Genomic DNA, 7395 nt, shown 5'->3' with positions numbered 1-7395 from the left:
TCTAAAAATGTATGACTGTCTACACATAACATTTATACACAAACACACACACACACACACACACACAAACACACACATATTTCTGAATATATACACTTCCTCTAAAACTTTTATGCTACTATTTTTTACCCTTTGCATTTCAATAGATAATCTATTTTTCCAAATGTTTCCTAGAGTAAAATGACTAATATTTCAATAGAAAGTAGAATATATTATTTTCAAGGTAATTTTAGATATACACATGATGTTGTAGTAATATTTATAGTATATTACTTGAAAAAATTCATTTCAAACCCTTAAATATTTGTGTGTAATGACAGGGAGAGGGGAAGTTAATTCATACTGGTTAGAAATGTGCAATGCTTCAAAAATCTGTTCAATGATTTGTTATACTCACATAGTCAAGCTACCTGTTATGGTTTAGTTCTTTTTCTTTCTTTATTTATTCAAAAATTTAACACGGATGCATGCACAGTGGTAATATAAAAATTATTAATCAAAATACAAATAATACAAAATCATAGACACATACCAGACTTTCAATAATTAGCACTTATGATGATAATAATAATTTTGCTGAAGATGATGATGACCAGAGTGACCTTGATAATGGCAATGTTATGATTGAAAAAGAAAAATTTTTAGACATCTTTAAATTTAGATTTCCCACATTGAATACATAATAATAAACAGCATTGGATTACATACAATAAGAATAACAAGAGGAGAGTTTCAATATCAAGAAATAACAATCCCATAATCAGGTGAGACAGTAAATCCCCAACGTTATTCTTGCAGTCTCTCTAATGTATACTCAATTTTCTTGGTGGTATTGTTTTCTTATAAATAAACTCGTTTATTTTCACATGTTTATTATCCCACATAGATATAATATAATAAGCTGAGTGCTTTGCTATCAAATGATCTTGTTTGTTCGAGCCTTGGGAACTTAGGAGAAAGCCTTTCACCACCCACATAGCCAGTAGCTTAGTTGTATATCCCTAGAGGTAACAATACATGCCTCAAGCATGCTTCACTCATTAGGCAGAAATCCTTAGTCAGTTGTAGTTTCTATCCAGGTCACTGAAGAAAATCTATGTATAAATTTATGAAGAACACTTGGCAGCACATAAAGCAATAAGAAAAATTTGATGGACTAAGATTAGTTTTCAAGTTAGTGTCATTAGTTCAAGTAACATCCTCATATAGATACTATTCAATAACCAATGTTTTCCAATGATATTTTGAGTATGTCCTTCAATACAAATGTAGACACATGACCCAATTTACATAATACCACATACATATCTGTAGTTGCCTTAAAAGGACACAACCCTTAGTGTCAGGAGGTAAACTTTATTTTTATTTCTGCATGAAACAATTTGTGACTTTATACCAACAAACTGAATTTGATTCTTTCCTTATTTGTAAGCTAAGGTGGAAAATGTAAGGACTCTTCACTTTTCTTTTTTCTTGCTCTAGGACTAAGCAAAGTATTCTTCAATATTTCTGGTAGATTACATCCATTTATAGATGAGAAATGTAAGGCCAACAGTCAATGTAGTGAGTAAATAATGATACTAGAATTTGTGTCTGAGTTCTTCCCTCTGCATGCTTACAAGGAGCAGTAATTTGTTGATGGAGAGGACCAATATGAAAACACTATGGGGAAAAACATACTTTGTAAAAAGTTGTTTAAGACTAGGTGACCAGTGATGAGTGCATGAAACAGACTTGTGTCAGGCGCATAAAAAGGAGTACATAGAAATCATATTAGTGCTGGGCGCCAGTGCGTCATGCCTATAATCCTATCTACTCGGGAGGCTGAGATCTGAGGATCACGGTTTAAAGCCAGCCCAGGCAGGGCTCAATCTCAGGTCCTGGAATGGATTTAACACTCTATTGGCTCACAGGCTGGTGTACTCACAATGACCCATTCATCACTTGGGTTTGCTAGGCCTTGAGTTTAAATCCCACCACTGTCAAAAGATGAATACTGATGTAAGAAGCCAAGTGATCCTCCTCTTTTCCTGTGCTGTGAAAGTACTGCTTCTCAGCTAGGTATGGAACATGCTATATAGGCAAATCTATAGCCATGGGAACAGGTTGACATCCTTGTCAGCACAGTTTTACCTGTCACCATACTCAGTAAAATACACAATATCTCCATGAATTAGACACATATTAAGGAGAAGTGCACCGAATGCAAGATGCTGTCCATACATGTACATCAATAGAGGTCCTATCTTTAAATTATGAATTTATGCCATCCTGGCCTTCCCTGGTGCTCAATATCAGGTCCTGGAAACAGTGTAGCTCCTCAGTTGCCCACAGGCCAGTGTCTTCACCTTGACCCTTTCACCAATTGGACCTGCTAGATTCAAATAACAACACTGTCAAAACATGAATCCTGATGTGAGCAGTACATCATTTCACCTGCTTTCCAGTCCTGTGAAAGTCCTGGGTCTCATCTAGGATGGACAAGGCATAGGAAACTCTATAGACATAGGAATAGGTTGTCATGCATGTCAACACAGTTATATCTGTCATCATACTCAATAAAATACAAAATGCATCTCTAAGACACACAATAAAATAAATAACTACACTGAAACATGATGCATTCCACACATGTATGTAAATAGAGATCCTATTGGGAATATGATTTTTGTCAGTGTTGGGCTTCAATTCAGGCACTGGGAGCACGCCTGAACATGTAGTCTTCAAGGATGATGATCTTCTCCTTCTCCCACAGTGCAACAGAGTTACCCAGACCTGAGTTCAAATCCCAGCTCTGGCAGTAAAATGGGGCGTATTCGGAGCTAGGGTGCTTCCTTCATAATTTTTTTTAACAGAATCAGAGGTTGAACTCAAGTCGTGGCAACTCTGCTTCAGTTCCGATCATCTTAGGCTGCAGCCTCTGGACCTATAACCCATCATCGGATCCTAGGACCCCAGGGCTTGCAGGAAAATAAAATAACTGCGAAGGGAAAAATAAAGTTGCAGGAAGTTCCACTTGGTGCTTTTATGCTCATTTTCCTTTGCATGATGATCATGCTGGGTCCGAACTCGGCGGCCTGCAGAGTGAAGTTGACCTGGAGTGACTGAAGTTCTGCTGGCTCTCGCAGAAGCCCAAGGCGTTGGGGTATCAGAGAACTCAAGGTCGAATGCAGGTCAGCCCCCCTCCATTGAGGGAATGGCGGGAGATCCTGAGATACTCTTTTCTGGCACTTGGAAAGCTCATGGAATTCGATCAATCTCATCTTTGAATGAGTACTTTCTGCAGGATGCATGTAGGAAATGATAGGCAAAACTCATTGTGTATCAGTGAAGAGTTGATGAAGGTTGACCATAATCATCACAGTCATGAAATGGAGGCATCGGGAAAGATCCAAGAATCGGTAGTCATGGGGTATATTGGATTCCATCACAGGTCGCCATCTATCCTACTGTATACAAATATGCAGACTACCTTTAGCTTAAGAATGGATTAGTATTGTGCTCTCTCTCTCCCACTTCCGGGGCTCAATCTCAGTTCCTGGGAACAGCTTAGTTCCATATTAGCTATCTGCCTGGTATCCTCACCTTGACCCTTTCTCCTGTTGGGTTTGCTAAGATCTAAGTTCCAACCCCAACACTGCCAAAGGAGGAATGCAGATGTGAGAATCCAATATGTCCACTTGTTTTCCTGCCCTATGAAAATTCTGGGATGGAGAAGGCTTAAGCAATGCTATAGACATGGGAATTAGTTCTCATTCCTGGAAGCACAGTTATATCTGTCATCATAACTCAATAAAATACAAAATGCATCCCTGACTAAGACACAATAAAAAGAATAACTACATTGAACACATGATGCATTCCACACATGTATTTAAATAGAGATCCTATGTTTGATATAGGTGGGCATATATTTTGCCAGTGTGAGGCCTTCAATTCAGGACCTGGGAGCAGACCTGACCTTGTAGTCTTCAAAGACAGTGAATCTTCCCACACACCCATAGTGCTATAGTGTTACCCAGATCTGAGTTGGAATCCCGGCTGTGGTAGAAAAAAATGGTGCAAATTCTGAGCTAAGGTAGTTTATTATTTATTATTTTTTATTTTATTGTATTTTTTCCAACCAAGCGATTTGAACTCAATTCATGGCAACTCTACCTCAGCTTCGATCACTTTACGTTGGTGGGCTGCCATGGGCATCTAGCCGATCCTGTGATCCTAGGCCCTGAAGCCTTGCAGGAGAAAAAAAAAAACCCTCAGTGAAAAATAGCTGCGGGATGGATTTTTTACATTTTATTCCTTTACATGGTGACCAACCTGGGTCTGAATGACAAGGCTACAAGTTTACTTCACTTTGCATTGGCCAAGGCTAGTGGGCTATCGCGGAAGCCACAGGCCCGTATGTCATCGTAGGCCCCGATATTGAATCCTGGTCCTGACACCTATCAGTTGGGAGACTTCCCAAGAGACTTTTTCCTATGCACGGGAATAACGATGGAATGTTTGGAAACTCATGATTGAATAAGTTTCTGCAGGCATCAGTCTAATCTAAAATGGGATGCAATGATCCTAGGACACTGATTGATCTTAATGAATGGTTTATTAAGAATGAAAACAATCCTATTCCTTCAATGGCAGCATAATAAATACCTAAGAGTTGGAAGGAATGTAGTTGATGTCATTGAATCCTAAGTAGATGTCTCTGGAATTCTATACAAATATATATTTATTGGTATTCTGCCACCTGCCTATCCATGTATTGTTATTTTGTCCAACCCTGTGGCTCAATCTCAGGGTCTGGGAACTGCCTGGCAGCTTCCATGGCTAGAGGTTGCCGCGTTGACACATTCATTCATGAATTGGGTCTGCTAGGCCCTGAGTTCAGATCTCAGCACTGCAAACAATTGGATTGTGGAATAAGAAGCCAAGTGTGACACCTGTTTTCCTTTTCTCTGAGAGTCCTGGGTGTCAGACATCATGGACAACATATCTATAAATTTAGATACTATGTGATGGGATGTCATCAGTATAATAAATGGAATGCATATCCTCACAGTCAATAAAGGGTAAATAATTGAATAAAACAAAAATACAGTCAATAACCACAACAAACAGGAGATGGACTGAACATCTATAGGTAAATACAAATTCTATCTTTACAATGAATATAAATAGTATGTTTGCCAGGGCTGGGGCTTGAATTCAGGTCTAGGGACCAGGCCCGACTTCTTGTCTTTAAGCATGGTGAACTTCCCCTTCGTCCACAGTGCTACAGAGTTACCCAGACCCTGAGTTCAAATCCAAAGCCTGGTAGAGAAAAACAGTGTGAATTGCAAGCCAGGGAGCTAATTTTTTTTCTTTGCGAACCAAGTGCTTGAACTCAGGTCATGGCACCTCTGCTCAGCTTCCATGATCCTAGGCTGGGGTGCAGCCATTGGAGCCACAGCCGATCCTGGGATCCTAGTTCTCCAAGCCTTGCAAGTGGGAAAAATATGCACATAAAAAAGTGGCAAAGCCGGCACTGGTGGCTCACAAATATAATCCAAGCTACACAGGAGGCTGAGATCTGAAGATCGAAGTTGAAAACCAGCCAGGGCAGGAAAGTTCTTGAGAATCCTATCTCCAAAAAACCACTAGAAACCCGGAAGTAGCACTGTGACTCAAGCAGTAGTTTCATAACATGTTAGTTAAAATAGATCAGAGGACTTAGAGGGTTCCAGGAAGATGGCGGAGGACAAGCTGGAATCTGAACAAGCTCTCGCATAGAAAGCAGTTTTAGAGTTCCAGTGAACAGGCCTAAGCCAGAGAATCACACCAAGTGTGACATCACAGGATAGAGGGTTAGACAAGAGAGGGAAAGCCAAGGCAAGATGACACATCTGAGCGCTTGCCAGCAGCCGCCCCTGTGGCGGCGGCAGGGTCGCGGCAGAGACTGCAGCTGGGGCCATACCTGAGCACTCACACAGAGAGTTCGGGATGAAGGAGCCAGACGCAGCAGCCAAGCGGATTCTACTCAACACCAGCAACAACCGACAAGGAGCAGACATCTTCATCCTGCAGTTTGCAGACCAGAGACGACCCAGGATCCAATACTCGGCATGAGTAGAAGCCCGACATCCTCACTCCTTCTCAGGGAGCAGAGGAGGGAAGGCCACCCTCCCCCCCCAACACCGGTGATCTCCACCTTGGATACTGAGAAAGCTCGGAGGAGCTGCCAGCTCCAACTCAGGCCTTGGAATAAAACGAGTCATTTAGCAGGTCACAAGAACATAACAGCGAAGTGACCTGCCAGACTCGGCTCCATCCAGGGAAAAGTCACCCAGCTCAGGCGCCAGCCATTGGAGTGGCCTTCCTCACTGGCTAACCAGAGCCAGAGGCTGCCCCTCCCTCTAGCAGCCTTGGCAATCAATGGAAAAACAGAAACCCTGAGAATGGCTCCAGGCTGGGCTCTGTGAGATTTTTCACAAAATAGCCCCAGGGAAAAGCTACTGATTGTTGAAAGGCCTCAACTCTACCCAGAACCTAGCCTCACCACTGCATCCCCCTCTGTTGTGATTCTCAAAGCAGATCACCCTCCCATTAAACTAATCTGGAAGGGGGATCTCAAAATCTTGGGTAAAGCAGAGCATTTTTCTGCCTGTTCGAACAAACTGACTTAAGAAACCAATCAAGCCACAGGACCTTAAGCTGACCAGAGACTCCAACAAGAGGCTGGTTACAGACAAAAGGGAGATACAGGATTCTTCCCAAAAAAATTTAAAAAAATCAAAGAACTTTTTTTTTTCTTCTTTTTTTCTTATTCTTTTTGGTAACTTATATATATAATTTTTTTTACTTTTCTAAAAATTTTATTAATATTTAATTTTTGCCTTTTTTGAAAAAATAATTGTTTTCCAGTAACTTTCTTTTCCTCTTATAATTTTTATTTTAGGAATATATGAATGTGCGTTTTCCTTTCTTATCTTGTCGTCTTTCTCTTTTTTTTCTTTCTTAACTATCTTTTTGTTTTTCGTCTAGCTCTACTGAACTTCTGATTTTTTCTCCCTTTCTTATCCTTCTCACCTTTTACTCTCCTTTGAACTTCTTTATGTGACTTAACTCTTGTCCTGCACATCCTCAGATAAACCCGTGTTTAACAAGGAGACCCTATCCCCCACTGTGCACACACTTAATCCACAAATTTATTACTCAATTCAAAACCTCTGAGACTTAAATTCCTTAATAGCAGTACTACCTCTTTATACCTATATAATATTTTAAGCATTTTTTTAAAGTTTTTCACTTCTCCTCTATGTCCCTTCCCCTCTCTTAATATACTCACATTCCTCTCTATATAGATGGTCTTTTAGCCTCCATAATAATATTAATTTTTACATTTCTATTTTTTCTGGTCTC

The sequence above is a fragment of the Dipodomys merriami genome, unplaced genomic scaffold, assembly GCF_024711535.1.
Source record: "Dipodomys merriami isolate MVZ:Mamm:240054 unplaced genomic scaffold, mDipMer1.0.p SCAF_1119, whole genome shotgun sequence".
NCBI classification, from domain to species: domain Eukaryota; kingdom Metazoa; phylum Chordata; class Mammalia; order Rodentia; family Heteromyidae; genus Dipodomys; species Dipodomys merriami.
Note: the sequence above shows the minus strand (reverse complement) of the source record.